The 16,735-nt window shown below is 35.8% G+C and overlaps 1 protein-coding gene across 1 annotated transcript in view; it reads left to right on the top strand.

The window, feature by feature from the left end:
* GALNTL6 (polypeptide N-acetylgalactosaminyltransferase like 6) overlaps nucleotides 1-16,735 on the top strand; it is a 484,972-nt gene that overhangs the window by 197,186 nt on the left and 271,051 nt on the right. The window lies entirely within an intron of this gene.

The following is a 16,735-nucleotide window of genomic DNA, read 5'->3' as shown; positions in this document are numbered from 1 at the left end:
TTCATATAAACATTACGTAGCAGCAACTATAAACATCAGTGTGCTGTCAACATTGTTCTCACACCAAATCCAAAACACAGCACTGCACCAGCTATTAAGAAGAAAATTAACTATCCCAGCTGAAACCAGGACAGCAGTGTAGAATTACATAAAAACAGAATGAACAATGATGAAAAGCACTTGCAGAATTTGGGCAGGTTAGATAATGGTATTGTTCCTTAATGGTAGTAATTGCCTAAAGAGAAATAGGATAAAGATTATTCTGAAAAATAACTACTGGGCTAAAAATAGTCATGCAATTCTCAGCAAACATAACTTGCTTTTCATGTTCTGTAATTTTTGGCTCCCTTATACGAAGAGTAAAGCTTTCTGTCTGTAACAGGAAAGGCAATCTACGCCTCTCTAAGCTTCTCACTGTAGTCCTTTAAGGTCATTCTGAGCTCTGAAGGGAGGGGTGATTTCGTCTGTCTATTTACATGGCATTTTTCCCTCTTTTAATTGAGTGTTATGCAACTAGTGTGTGGGGGAAAGGTACAGGAGCGTGACAAAACTACTTGTCTCTATGTCTCTTGGATACAATTTCCTTTGTTATAGGATGTTTCAGGTTAAGATATCTACTCGCTTCTTAACCTTTACAATGTGAATTAGTTTGAAATTCTTCAGGGAACTGAACAGAACTTGAGAGCTTGACAGAAGTTCTCAGGAGGTGGAGGGGGAAGAATATCATGGCAACTAACATTTCTCACTCTGTCAGATGTGGCACTGTCCTTTTCAAAGAATGGACTGTATATACAAGTTTGCTTTGTCAGATTTTTTAAAATAATTCACAGTGGAGGAATTAACCAAGAAAATAATTTTTTAGTGGGAAAAAAAATATCTTTTGTTTCTTACTTAATTGCCATGTTGCATTATTGTGAGAAAACACTGTTTATCTTTTATTTTTTATATATTTATATTGTTTGTATAGAATTGAGTCAAAAGAAATAACTTTTTTTAATAAGTTGTATGTTCTGTATACTTTGTTTCCCTTCTATTTTGCCAGGTTACCTGAAGTTATTTATAGCTTCCATGATGTTTGAGTTTTAATGTACAGCATCACATTGTTGTCATAATAAATATGCTCATCAAGCATCCTTCTCTATCAGCAAAGCTGCAGAGGACAATTACTAAATACAAAAGGAAGCTGACATGTTTATCCTCCCTTCGTGTGTTTGTAAGCTGCTCTTCTGGCAACTTGTTTCTCACCCACTACTGTCCACACAGTCAATGACATTTCCATGCATGTCCCCAGAAGCAATGTCAGCAATGTGTTGTCAGAAGTGACATATTAGGAACAAGTCAGTGCTGCACCAGCCTTTCTCAGCCCCCTCTTTCCCCCGCACAAATCCTGAAGTGACTTCCACCTAAGCATCTCATTTGGGAAGCTTGAATCCTTGGGTATTTGCATCATTTTCATGTTCTAATTCAAATAGGTTCCTATGGCATTCAGTGTATGGTGGATGTTTTGGTAGTGTCCTGAGTGAACTGACTTGTTTCATGTCCTAATCTTCCTCATGTTAAACACTCATAACACAAGTACTCCCTTAGTTAATTGACTATATCACTCATCTAAATGTAAAGATCAAAAATGTTTTTGTGCTAAATTTGTGTACTTGGTAGTACACTGATTAAGGTGGCAAAGCTGGGTTCTATACTTGTAATGGTTACACCTTGAAGCAAGTCTGTATCTTGAACTTCCAAGACACAGAAGTCTGACAATGTTTTCTGATTTACTGTCAGAAACAAACCCGTCTCTCGGCTGCTGTGTGTTAAATATCATGCAGGCTAGTCTCAGACTGCACTTCACGTCTGCAAATACGTCTTCTCTTCAGAAGCGTGTGTGAAATATGAAACAGTTTGTAGCTCATAAGGTTGCTGTCAGTGAAACTCATTGGAAAACTATGTAATTTTTATGCCAGAAAAGGGTATTCTTAATGAAATAAAGTTAGAGTATGTAATTCAGGTGATCTATAGCAGGCAAGATCTAGTTTGGTGAGTTTCTGAGTGTTATGAAGGGCTTTTGCTTTGTGGAGATTTTAACTATCTTCTTTTCCATATTTGTGGGGGATACTATTACAGACTTAGAGACAGAAGATCAAAAATTCAATTTAGTATATACCATTTGCAAAGGGCCTTGTCTGCTGTTTCATGAAAAAGTGATCTAGGATTTGTTTTAAAGAACAAATAGAATAGTTGTATTGCCATCAGTAGAGATAATTCACAAAACGAACCTTCAAATACAACCCAAACTGAGTGGTGAATCCTGTAATTTGGATCAAATGTTATTTTAGTTGGAAAAGCTGCTACAGTAATTTCTGTATTTCTCTGATATAACTTCATGGAAATGTTTTATTTGAAAGTCTTAGCACAAAGGAATTTTAAGTCCCGCTTCTAAATTTTTGGTTTTCTGGGAAGTATGCAAAGGTAGCAGATAACCAAAATTTGGTCTTTTTAATCCAAAAGAACTCTTTCCTTGGATCTTTGGAAATTTGTCTCAGGTTTTGCAAAATACATCTTCTTGGAGGGGGAGGGGTGGAATTACGTAAATGCTTAGATCATTGATGTTTGAGAAATAGTTTTTCAATTTTTTTTTTCTTATAATCTTCTTGGGGTTTTTTTCCTTTAAGTGTGATATTTAAAGCACTTCAGCAAGATCTTTTCAGATTGATGCTTCTTTCCTTTTTAAGACACTAAAATGTGTGCGCTGTAAAAAAAATCCCTAGAGAAATTTAACAGTTAACTTCTATTTTAAGGCTGACTTAAAAGCTTTCCTGTGTCCTTAGCATGTTTATATTGCATCCCTCTAATATTTATTTATGTCTTTCATAGCTACACTTGAATATTTTTTTCCATTTCCAAGTGGTCTTTGGTATCTTGTTTCTGTCTCAGTCTCGTGCAAAAGTCTTCTCACAGGTAGTGCTCTCGCCAAGTTACACTAGCTAATTCCCTTTCTTTGCCCACAATCACCCCCAGCTTTTAAGTTGAGGGGGAAAAAAAACCACCAAACCCCAACTTTTCTATTTAACTCCAAATAACCACCTAAAACAGGATTATCATCTGATTATCGCCCAAGTTCATTGGGTTTCAAGGCTGATGTATTGAAAATAAGAGTTCTGGTCACCTAAAGTGGAAGGTGACGTTGAGTTTTGGGTAGTATTGAGAGTTGGCATTAGAATTACTATTTAAGACTTAGAAGTTCTGTACCAGTATGAAAAATATTTCAAAACCCACAGAATAGCGTTTGTCTTTTCACCTGCCCCGTGCCACTTTCTGCAGTCTGGAATACAAAAATCCTGTTAAAGCTAGGGAAAATTCTGACAGTATTGTTTTCTATTGTAGAGACAAATGCTACTTATTCTAATTATTGACTATAGCAGTTACCATTAATTCTTCTCTTCTCAACATTATTAAATATTCTGCAGTTCCTACCAGTTTTGTTCAAAAAAAAAAAAAAATCGAATCTGATTCACATTTTGAATTGTATTTAAAATGTGATTTTAGTGAGGCTTGGGGAATGATTGCAATCATCTAGTCTGAGAAGTGAATATAAATTTGGTGGTATTTCCTGTATCAAACGCCTAAGCCATTGTAAACTAGAGAATCCAACTTTTTAGCTTTTCATTCTTGAATCAAGGAATTCAAGTTAATTGCTGATATCTATTGAGTGGCGAGCATCATCATTTTAAATCTTTGCATTTGATGTACTTGTATAGCTTGATTTCAACAATAGGTTTCCTTTTAGCTACAATTTGTGGACTAATTGTTGGTAACTTGTGTAGTCACAGATCAGATGCACAAATTCTTGTTGGCTTGCCTGAATGATCATTCAGAAGAAATCCCATCCTTTTTAGGTTTCTCTGGGCAGAGATAGATTCATTTTGTACTGAAATTTTTAATGTTCATATTGTACATTAAGGACGCCCAACCTGGTTTTTGTGGTGTCTTGCTTTTAGCCTCTATGGGCTGGAGTCAGTGTTTCCAAGTGTTGTCTGCTTGTCTTGCTGTTGCTATGTGAAGTGGTGGCCCTTCACTGTCACTCCCAGCAGTATTCCTTTTCAGAAGTCCGAGCTATGCTCATTTTCCTTACACGTTAAATTTTTCACGGGCCTCAGAAGAAGTGCATTTTCATATTCAAAGAAATATGAGTGATTAACTAAAGGCTGTGAGGATCTTCTGTGTCCTGAACACTAATGAGATTTCTTTATAAATAATAAAAAAAAGCAAATTTCACTACCTGTTCTGCATAACTGAATTTCTCCAACTGTCCCTCCTTGTCAGTAGCAGAATCTGAGAGAATGCCTGAATGTTCTCGAAATATTTGAATGCAAAGTGATTGCTGTCCCTTGTATTTTTAAAAGAGGCTAAAATGAATATGCGATAAAGATTTCTTAGGGGGATTTCTTTGGGTTTTGTTCGGCTGTATTTTTTTGTGTCTGAAATTGTTGCAGAGTTACCATTAATCCTTAATTTGTTTCTGTAAACTTTGAAGAAAGACTAGAATTACTAGATTCATGTGTGAAAGGGATATATTATGTAGTTACACAGTTAATCAGCAGTTTGTATCTGAATCCTTTAAAAAAATTTTGGTTATTGCATTGAATGTATTTAATTACTTTCTTTTTATAAATGCAGGGCATTTGTCACAGTTTAAGCTATGTATATTGTCCTTAAAATTTAATAATCCATCTTTAATCCAGTACTGCAAGACAGATTCCAATGAATTCACTTGGCATTCTATGATCTTAGGCTTAGGTTGTCCTGCTGCAAGACACTAAAAGAAAAATTAATCTAATTTAAGTATGCTGAACTTCACAATATTTAATAAGGCTTATGGAAATAATTGTTTGGATCAATCTTGTGCTGAACTTTTTATTATATCCTGGAATAAACTAAGAGAGTATAAAGTTTCTTTCTAGTTCTCATTTCACTGTGGGAAATCAGAAATGTCTTCATACGCACATCCATGCTGCATTGCTTCATACTGCTGTTTACTAGTGTTACCTTAACCTCATCTGGCCACATAGCAACTGGTTAGACTCAGATTATGCTTTTCGTAGGGTAGTGAGAAAGCTGGTGGTCATTACTCTGACCATATTTCAAAGCATTTTGTGTAATTACTGAATAATGTAGTGAAGATGGGAAGTCATGCAGTCCAAAATATTCTAGCCAATGTTCCTGTTTGCAAGCCTCACCAGATTGTTCTCTACAATGGCTTAAGAGCATCCTATTCAAAGTGCAGCTCCTCAAAACAGGATGAGGAATATTTTATACTTGATAAAACTTGTGGCCTTCTGTCTCTGTCATGCCTTCTGTCAGTTCCTCTGCATGACATGTATTGGTAGTAACAAATAACGTGGAATAATTTCCAAGTACTTTCTGGGTGCTTTGTGTATCTCTTTGGAGTGGTTTTATGTTGTGTGGTTTGGTTTTGGTTTTGGTTTTTTTTATGGCAGCAACAGCTAAAATGTGGCTGAAGATTGATGTTTCCCTTTCTATCCTTTTGGTGATAAAGAGGCTGCAGTGTTTAACAGGCCAGCTCAGAGTCCAAGCCTGATGGGTCTGTTTCTGTTTACTGAAATTAATTTGTTAAAAAAAAAAGCAAGCTGTTTATACAACTGGAGGAAAGTATTGCTTGTGTGTTTAGATGTCTTGCATGTTACTTAGAATCCAGTAAAGCCTCCCACGCTGCTCAGAACATAGCAAGCTGCAGTAAACCGAACTGTGAAATCTAAACTTAATAGAGACAGGAATACTGAAGGATATTTACCCTCCAGCCAGTTCTGTGCATGTGGAATAGCTGAGTCTATTAGCATTTGACAGTGGTTAAAGCCAGAACTTTTAACTCTCAAATAATACAATACGAAAATTGGAAAGTACATGTAACTTCTCTAAGATCTGTGAGAAAGGTAGAAAGTTCTGGGGATCTTTACCTTTGCATTTCACAGGTGAAAGTGATGTTATATGCTGTTAATTTAATAGTTTTATGAAAAGCCTCAGTATACCTTCCTTTTTCTTACATGTCCATTCTTGCTTCCTCTCCAAATATTTTTTTTCATGTGGTTAGGCATGTATCTAATGTGAATTTGCGTAAAACTGGATATTTTATAAGCAAATGAAATTTCAGCTCTCACATTAAGAAAACACAGCAAGTGCCAGCAGTACATTCTCACTGGCAACAACATGAGCCATTATACCTCATGTAATAAGGACAACAATGTGCAGCAAAGCTGGAATGAAAAAGCAACTTCTTTCTATATTGCCAGGTTTGATTATGAATAATCCCATCAAACTAATCTTCTAAAGACTGCGCTGGCTACAAGATGTGTTAGCAAGCATGAGAACTTACTGATCATGTTGGCACGTGTGATCCATGACGCCTATGAGTGGCACTCTCTGTGTTTGCTCCCATGTCTCTACCAGCTGTCGTTTTGGTGTTAGTAGGCACTGGTCAGACCCAGTAGTGTCTTGCCCATTATTTTGTCTCATATATTGTGTATGAGAGGTAATGTTGAGAGGGAGGTGTGAGTCGGGTCACATATTGCCGTGAAAGGGAGTGGAGAAGAGATGCAAGTTGGTCACAAAAGGACTGTCTTAAAATAATTAAGCAATCTGGACACAGTAATGTCCATGAGCTCTGATGGGATATACCCATAAATCCTGAAGGAACTGATACCATTTTGAGGCCACTCTCAACTGTCTTTGAATGATTATGGCAATTGGGAGAGGTACTTGAGGACTGGCACAAAACTGGGAGTAGTGGCTGATACGCTGGAGGATTCCTAGAAGCCTTTGGAATAGCTTTGGAATGGAAGGGCAAGCAGTAAAAGGATAATTAGGATTTCTGAAATGGAAGTTAAAGGGTAATTGAATGTCATGGGTTGGTTCATTCCTGAAGTAGCGTGCTTAAAATGCACTTAGAGATGACAGAAAACTGAGATTCTAATCCTGTTTCTTCTTCAGCCAGGAAAATGCATCTAGGCTCAAAACAGGGGCTTCTTATTGATCCTGTTACGGTCTGCCTGACTTTTGAGATACAACCAGATAAGTGTGCTTGGTATGAATGAAAGAATTTTTAGTACATTGATATTTCTGTATCTTCTCTATCAAAAAAAAAAAAAAGGTGGTTTGAGGGTATGTATATGTTATATAAATAGGACTGCTTGCTGATATTTTGGAATTCATAGATAGTAAAGTGCAAGGTTTAAGCTGAAATATAATTATAGCATGAAGATATCTGCTGATGTAAGTTTGTGAGGGATTTTGAGATGGTACAAAGTTACTATATATATTCTTTTTTTTTTTTTTTTTTTTTCCCCCAAGCCTAGATTTAATATGTATGGATGAGTAGATAAGTTTCATAAAGCATGTTAGTGATTTATTTTTTAATTTTTTGGTAAGATGTTTCCATGAGTGACGATGGTTTTATGCCTCACTGTCACGTAAAACAAAGCTTTGCAAACATAAACGGGCTTTGTGTCACAAGGCTTATCTGCCCGCTGTGTTCTTCCCTCGGTTAGAGAAACTTTTTAGTTGGAAGAATGGAGTGAGGCAAACTCACTGACTTTGATGTCTCTGAAGACGTGCAGTACTGCTAGAAAGACTGTCCACAACAGACCAAAATGATGTAACGTGCCATAAAGTAGCGAGCACCTAATTCAGCTTGATCAGCTTTGATTAAGTCCACACTGAGGGAAACCTACATAGAGAATGCCGGGCTTTGCTTGTCTAGTTTACAAGCTGTTTATTAGTGCATTTAATAGCAATTATGCAAAATATTTCTACTGTACAATTTAATCTTCTGGGGTTTTTTCCACCCATGAAAATAGTAATAATGTTTTAAGAGAAGGTTTATTTGTTCTAGTAGGGAAAAGTGTTGTGACATTTATTGAGACCATACCCAGTAATGCCTGCTTGCTTCCCAGCTGTGAGCCACGGTGAAAATAAAGATTACTTCCCTTCCATCAGCTCACACCCAAGCTAATTTTACAGCCTTGTCAAATGGCAGCAGAAATTGCTGGTTATCACTACTTTATCAGGCTCGGCTGACAAGGCTAGATTTGAACAGAAACATGGTGTGACTGAAGCTTAGTGCTGTAAATTGAATACTTTGACATGCTAAGACAATTACTATGTAAATCTTCACTGGAAAATGTTTTGTCCTGGTAGCTTGTAGAGGGCTTGTCAGTAGCTGGGAGCCCAGTGGGTGCTGAAGTTCCTTTATTAAAAGGGAAAGAAAAGGTCAGATCCGAAAAAGCAGCTCCTCTAAGAGTGTGTGCAGACAAAGCCAGTGGGGGAAAAGAAGGTTGAAAAATCTTTCTGTTTTGCTCTAACTTTCTCTGGCACTTCCTGTAAGAGGAGAAAATTGGAAGTGGGCTACTTCTGTGATCCAGTAACTGCCATAGTAGGCTGCTACCTGGCTGCTTAAATGCAGCAAAGGGATGTCTGCAAGACATTTAACTTGTCTTATGCTATTATCTATCAGAAAGGGTGGTTGATGTATCTAGAAGGCACAGAACCTGGTAACTGGCCAAGGCATTGCTATTGGCATCCCTTAATGTGCGTAAAATATTGTTGTTGTTATTATATCCACAGGGTCAAACAAATTGCTGCTTTTATGAATCGGCTTTTGCTGTAAAGTAGCTGAAGTGATGCCAGCCCTTTTTCATCACTTCAGAAGCCCGTTCTCTTTCATTTGCTCTTCTACAGAGTCAGTAGACTTCTGCATGTTTCTGTAAAGGTGGAGAACTTTGCAGTTCTACATCTTGTCTTAAGCTAGTGTGATGTTTTAGGAATTTTTTCCCTACTTATAAACTCCGTCAGGGAATTAAAAAGAGCTATCCCTATCTCTTGAATTAAAAGGATGCTATTTATTTTTGCCCATTAGAGCAGCAGTATTCAGTAGTGTATAACAAGGAAGTGCAATTGTAACTCCTTTTTACTACCTCCTCTTTTTCTGAGTAGTCCTTTTTTTCAAGTTGTACTTTATTACTGCCTGCTGCAAATAGCTTCTAGGTGTTTCTGTGACATTTTTTTTTTCTCCTCCTTGGGCAGGTTAATATTTTGGGAGTAGAGGAATTTCTTACTGCTCTTTTAACCTTCTAAAAGTCCCCCTGCAACTTTGAAATGAACTCTAAAATTGTTTTATTCAGAAACTTGGTTTTGATTCTTGTTTCAACCCAGCAGCAGAATTCTGTATCTCAAAGGAATAACTAAATCAGTATTAAGTGTTTGAAAGGGAGTTAAAGGGTGTGACAGTGTGTCATTTTTATGAATAAGCCTTGAACTGGAGCCAAATACCCGGTTGCAATAATAAACTATAGGAAAAGCATACCAAATACAAAGCTGGTAGAAATTTCCCCTTTGTCAGTTACGTATATTTAACATTTTTCACTATGCAAATTATTTAGAAATAAATTCTACCGTACCTTTTTCAAAGAATTTTTATTTCGTAGTAACCATTTTCTAGTGACTCTTTGGTAGGTGTGTATAATAAACAGCATTTTGCAGCTTTTCAGGTTCAGTTTTTCAAAACAGTAGTATATACATACTTGAATCATACATAGTACTGAGTAATGTATCTAATAATGGAAGGGAGAGAGGAAGGAGATTCGTTGGACAAGATAGTGAAGCGGTACTTACTGCTGTGAAAATTAATTTGGAAACAGCCCTGGTAGAGAGGTCCTCTGTTTTTAAAAATCTCATCTGAAAGTCTCAAAGGGACACATTTAATGATGTTGTAGTGTTCTTTGATAAGAAATATCAGATAAAGTTCTGAAATATCATGGAAAGAAAATCAAGATTAATAAAGGGTAGCAATATTTTAAAGTATAATTCAAGGTTCATAACTCTTGATTCATGATGATAATCTGGAAAATGTCATTATATCTCTTTCACCAGAAAATTCATCTGGTGCCAATTTTTTTCATACATATGTACACAAGTGTTTGTGTCTGTAAAATATTTTTCTGGCAAAGTCAAAAGTGCTAATGTTATTTCATAATTCTGCGAATTTCTGCAAGGGAAATGCCTAACGTCCCTTGCACGTTCTCATTTTCTGAATTCCCTTTGTTCTGAATGCTAATTTAATAAGTTCAGTAAGAAAATAGAGGTGTGAGCTACTTACCTAGCAGGATGACCGTTGCTTATCATCGTTATTTTCTTCCTAGGTATTTCTACCATTACATTTGTATATAATTTTCAGACTTACACAGAAATTATTCTGAGATTTAAGGGTTTATTAAATAATATGTTTGCAGAAATCTATTAATATTTATGCTAAGAAATTGTCATTAGCTACTGAACCTATCATTCAGCATTGTTCCACAAATAAGTGCTGCTGTGCTCCACTTAAGTATGTGATGTTTAAGTACAAGAAAAGACACATCTCTCAGAAAGCATGCATAGTACTTTATTAAGGTCAGTCTGCAGCATTCTATTATACTTAAGTAGTAAATGCTTATGCTGAATAGGAGTGCTTTTCTAGTTTAAATCATCAGGTTCTTCTCCTCCTTGAATAGTATTCCTGCCATGAGTCCTAGATACAGACAGTTGTTTCTTCATCCCCTTACCTGCTCCCAACTTGTTGATTCAGGTATTTGATACTGCATTCTTGAGATAAATGACCTTGTTTTCCAAGGTCTTAAAATAATCTTCTTTTAATGGCAGCCACTTACTCAGAAGTACAATCAAAAAACTAGTTATGATTTGACTGAACTTTGTCTAAACAGTTCTGCATTTGTAAGTGTCTAGGGCAAGTACATGGTTTTAAAAATACAAAAAAAAATAATGAACTACACACTTCCTTCAAATTAAAAAATAAAAAGGCCACCTGGAGAACACAATGGATTTCCACTTCCCCTTTGCCTTTATAATGGTACCACAACTCAGTAGGATTATACTGCAAAGACAAATTGTTTTGGTTTAATAGCTATATATACACACGTACTTGCCATATAGAGTAATGGTAAACTAGGTTTTTCCCTTGTTCTGTGTGTTCTTTTCTGAGTACAAGCTCTGTGTGTGTGTGTTTAGGGTTGGAAGGAGATATCCTTAAGAGTAGCTTGTGTATTAGTTGTATCTTCAGGCTTACTAGGAGGAAATAGAATAGGCATATCGGTGCAGTATGCATGTCTGATACAAATATTCTCACAGTTACATAGTGCTAGAAACCATAACCAAAATAAAAATGTCGCTGTGAAAGTCAGTAGTGAGTGGAGTCCCTGCCTACGAGAAAGCAGGTATTGGGAAAAGGCTGTGTGAGATTTTTCTGCCTATGCTACTAATCTTCACTTAGACCTAATTGCTGAAAGTCACTGGATCTTAAAATGTGGGATATTGCATGGGTATGATGAAACTGCATGGTGTAAGAATGAGATAACATTCCCATATATAGCTGGGTTCCAGTTCTGGCCATGAAACAGGTAAGCTGCTTGAATTCACCACCCTAGTCTGTCAGTTTGTAAAGCTAGGAATAATCCCAAATCCACCCTCTGTAGAAGACTGGAGCCTCGGGTCTATTTGGTTAGGATGTGCCACAGGATGTGCAGGTGCCTCCTGTCCCACTGCACTGGGTGCTGATGGTGTAGTGTGGCATATACCTAGAGATACAAGCATGAATGGGAACTAAAACGACTGATCAGGATCTCTCAGAATACTTGGGGGAAGACCGCACCAAATGTTGAACAATTAACCCTCCAGTTCTGTAAGTGGTCACTTACCAGCCATTGAAGAGGAGGCTGCATTAGTCATGTAACTGAACAAGGGAAACTGAGGAAAAGGTAGTATGAGGTTTCCTAAGTCTAGCAATTTAACTTATTAGGGAGCTGTTACCTCAAATACAACTTCGTCTGTTCCTGAGCAAAGTAAATGAATAGTACATTAAACATTAAAAACTAAAAAATCTACTGAGCTATTTGGTTGTCTGAGGAAGCACAAGTATGGAGGTAAGGATAAAAGGGAGGAAAAATATAATGAAAATGGTCAAATAATAGGCTCTTAGCATCCTTAAATATTTATCCTTTTGTCAGTATGGGCATGATAAGTATACATACATAGCCAGGCGTGGTTGCTGAGAATGCTTTCATGGAATTTGTGATCAAAACTGAAGCAAAAAATCAGTTTGGTTTCCTAATTTCAAGTTGACTGATTTATTTTTCTACTCTCACTCCCATAGGCAAAATCATCAAATTTCCTGGGAGGTTTTTCTTCTGAGACTTTGCATGTGTTTGTTCTAACACATACTTCATTTAGACAAGCTATTTTATAACACATACAGAACCAAGTTAACAGTCAAATGACTGTCTTCATCTTCATTTATCATTCAAATCAAGCTTGTTCCTGTAAACTTCTGATGAGGTATTTTAAAAGGTAATCCAGATTAAAATACTACTAGGATAAAAACTGGTCCTGATGGAAACAAATTAAAAATAACAAATAATACCTTTAGTATTAAAAAATATTTTGAGACTTAGCAGTTTTGCACCCTTTTCTCATTTCCCCACCAAAAAAAAAAAGTTTCATTTTAATTCCTTAATCAGAATATGATGTGATACTAAAGCTCTACAGTAATACAATAATTCTAAACCATAGTTGCATTATGATTTGATAATGAAAAGGATACCATAAGGTAACATTCATTGACATAAACTATGTTACAATCTTTTCTAATGCTGAGTTACATCTTGGAGAAAACTCTTACTCAACTGAAAGTGGCTCAACTGCATATCCTGTCTGACTTACATCTACCAGCCTTCTTTGAATATCTATTTTAGGATTTATTTCCAGGCCTTTGTGGATTTCCTAGTATTCCAAGCTTTAATGAAAGTCAGTATGTTCTTTGGACACTTTATTCTGCCATTCAAACTACCTGAATAACACTTACTGTCCACATAGTGCCTACATTTGTTTAAAGTGTGCAAGTAACTTGCAGCCTTCAGATAGGGGCTGACAATTAAGAGTTCATGTGTGCAAGTAGTATGGCTTTCTAAATTGATACAAAATTTTCCACTGAAATTTTGAGGCTTGGAAAATAATTTTTTTTGCTCAGCAGTATTTGAAATATTTCTATAGGAAGTCAGTTCAGTTTCATTTAACGTATTATACCATAATTCAGAAACTTTACTTAATGAGTATTAGTGCTAATTTAAACTGGATGGTAATGGTAATCTTTTAAACCTAGCATTTTTCCTTTCTACAGTAAACCTTGCTTTATTTTTTAATAAATTTTGGTTAGCATTGCATTATTCAGAAAATATGAAAAACTTGAATTATAATTTCTCATTTCTTTGTAGAATCAAGAATCTCACTTTTAAAATATTCATTCCACATGTTAGTTAAGCTATTAACCAAATTAATTTTAGAAAGTAGACATACTGAAATCAGGCTCTGCATTTTGCCTGGGAATGCTTAAAACACTGTTGTTAGGATTATTTTGGTGAGAGCAAAAAGCATGTAGTCTTGAAAGTATGACTTTATGGTGGCTGAAAAATAAAATACTTATTTAAGAGGTATGTTAGAATCTTGGAACCAGCATAAGAAATAAAGCAAGAGTAGTTTGAACCTATGATCAAACTTTTATGTCAGCACCTCTCCAAATGCACTTTTAAATTTTTGGTAGTGAACTAGTGTTGAAAGAACACTTCCAAAAGTCTTTGATGCTGATTCAATATTGTTGCAGCTAATGGCAAAAATATCTTTCTAGTAGCTTATCTGATAACTTGCGAATGCTTCTTAGTTTTAAACATTCTCATCAGTAAAACAATGAGTTGAAATATTAGATAAGAAATCTATTTATGTCAAGTTCTGTGGCTTTATGTCAAATACCGTTGCGTATTAAACCTGTTATCTTTTCTGCTTAATACATGAACTGAACATCTGCCTTGACTGGTTTATTCTATGTCATAGGCATCATTAATAAATTTAAATATAATAATAGTTTATGACAATGAACTTCACTCTGACCTAGTGACATGATGAAAAGTTCTTTGTTCTAGACACAAAGACCTGATCGTTATTTCAAAGACTAGCAATGGCTTACAAGAAGCAATGTCTGTGCTTCCAAGTAGTAGTCTTGCAGCCAGGGTATTTGGCATCACTTCTAAAATGCAGGATATGAAGAACCACACTGATGGATTTTGAACAAATGCTGCATGCATATATGATTATTCTCTTGGTAAATCCAGTCTCTCAGCAGTGGATGTCTAATTGCATCTTCATTGCAATTCCTGGGCCTTTCCTGAGCATTACAGTTATTCATCAGATCTGTCCTGCTGCCCAGCACAGCACAGAGCCAGCTATGCTCTGCTGTAGATAATGCTGAATACAACTTAAAATAAAATGGATTTCTGTGTTATGCCTTCTAAAACATAGTGATCTTCTGTTGTAGTTATGCCATAGTTAGTCTTATGTCAGAAAGCAAGGGGCCAAAAATGAGCAGAATTTAGCTTGCTGAAGAAAGGCAAGTAGACCATCGCTATGAAACTTAACAGGCCATCTTAACAATAGAAGATGGTGAAATTTAACATTTCATTTCTGTGAGTTTGAGAATCTGACGAGCTCTTCTGAGAAAAGTAGGAAAAAGGCATTTTGGTCATTTGTGGCTCTTACTAAAAATCTATTCACATATAGCCAGGTACCTTTGCACTGGCTATCAAAGTAAAAGTAAATATAAATGAGAACTGAAGGTTAAAGTGGAATGATGGTAAGATGTTTTCCTCTTTTTGCTTCTTTAGGGTTAATAGAGCAATCTATTCTGTAGGAAGAAAGAGTTTTAAGCTGAGTCTATCAATGTTGCTTCTCCTTCTCAAACTTAAACTACGCAATTACTCTGAAACCATTGATGAGAATATCCAAGTCCAGTCACCTTCCCCATCTGTATGTACTTAAGATTACAATATTGACCATGCAAATACACAAATTTCAGTACAACCTCTTTCAAGAGGTATGTTGTTACACAGAGGGGCAATATTTATTTTTTAAAAAAACAATATTCTCATGTATTTGGGTGTGTTTCCTATTTTTTTCCCCTACTTACTGTTTAGAAGTTGCAGTCTGGTGTGTGGCATTCTTTTGCTTGGTTTTATGGGGCATTTTTAGGTTTTGTTTGTTGCGTTAGGTTTTTATGGAGATGGAGGACTTGCTAGTTCTAAGATCATACTTACTGGGAGTTCAAGATTTTTTTCCTTTGCCATTTTTCTTTCAATAGTACTATAAGAATTACATGTACACATAGTAGTTACATTTGTTCTAGTTCAAGACACATCATTGTCGGCAAACAGCTGGCAACAGCAGGGGGTGGTTGTGGTAGATGGTTTCCTTAATTTGCCAGCTGAAACAGCTACATGTTAGTAATGGGCTTCCTTTGTTGCACTTCCTACAAATAAGAAAAATAATTTTTAGTTAATTCAAATGCTGCATTGTATTTTTTTCCTTCCAAAATGTTAGAATATAGGCTTAGCCTTTTCTGTCACTAGGTAATGAGCACTGTTTTCTCCAGAACTTCACGTACTTGCAAAGCAACTGCCTTTTCCCCAGTATGCATATGTGTCCCACCAGCAAACTGGTTATTAAAAAGTTTCCAAAAGTATTATTTTTGCAGACAGCTTGTCATTAAACTCATTGTTTCCACGTTTTAGGAAGAAATCTCTGAATTACAAATTTAAATCTTTTTTTTTTTTTTTTAGGAAGGCATCCAAAAACTTGATTGTTCATTCACAACTACATAAAAGTTAGTATTTTGCAAATATAACTGTAGTACCTGTGAGGGTTTATTATTTCTCTGGACCATTTCTTCAGTGTGTTAGCTGTACAATAAACCGCTAAATATTGATTTTGAAGTGACATTTATAAAATGGAAATGCAAAATAAGCTGCAAATATATGTAAATCAACATTATAATCTACAGCGGCTATTGATATGCATAGTTACTCTTTCTGAAAAGCAGCAAAGATACCTATACATTTTTAAACATAGTTGGTTGGGGATTTTTTTCTTCTGCTTTTGTTTATTGTAAAGGTGATGTGTTGCTGCTTGTACAGATACCTTTATCAGGACTTGACCTTTCTCCTGGGGAATGTGAAATCATTCAGTTACTTTGTCCCAGAGCTGAAAATGTCGTGTTAAAAACAGAGGAATCTGTCCCTTCCCCCTCCCCTTTTTATTTTTTTCCAAAAAAAGAGAGATCCTATGAGTTTCAGTAACCTAAACATTAGTTATGAAATATTCTCAGTCAGTTGAGAAACTGAATTGTAAGACCATTATTTATCTTTGAAGAATGGTCTTTTTGCTCAGATGTGTAAGCAACACAGTAGTGAAAATTGTAAAGATAGGCACTGATGTTACATTGATGCTCTTCAGCGAAGATGCTGAAGGTGCAGTGCTTTCCTTTCAAAAATGAAAGGTTAAGTTGTATTAATTGTATCAGTCTGTGTTTTCGGATTCATGTGTGGTTTTATCTCTCTAATAGCAGCAATCGTTTTGGATATCTAGATGTGGAGTTGTATTTGTGGATGTTGTTGTTTTGCATATTGCAAGCACATCACCCAGGATAATAGTGCAGTTTTCTAGAGTTTGTCTTTCAGTATAGTACACTGTTATTGCAAATTTTGCCCTGGTATGGACAAAAACAGGATCATTTCACATTTTCTTTTGCTTCATATTATGTTTCAGAAATATTTCTGATAAGAGGATTTGTTTTCTG

Source organism: Falco peregrinus, chromosome 2, assembly GCF_023634155.1.
Source record: "Falco peregrinus isolate bFalPer1 chromosome 2, bFalPer1.pri, whole genome shotgun sequence".
NCBI lineage: Eukaryota > Metazoa > Chordata > Aves > Falconiformes > Falconidae > Falco > Falco peregrinus.
This window is presented reverse-complemented; position numbering and strand designations above follow the sequence as displayed.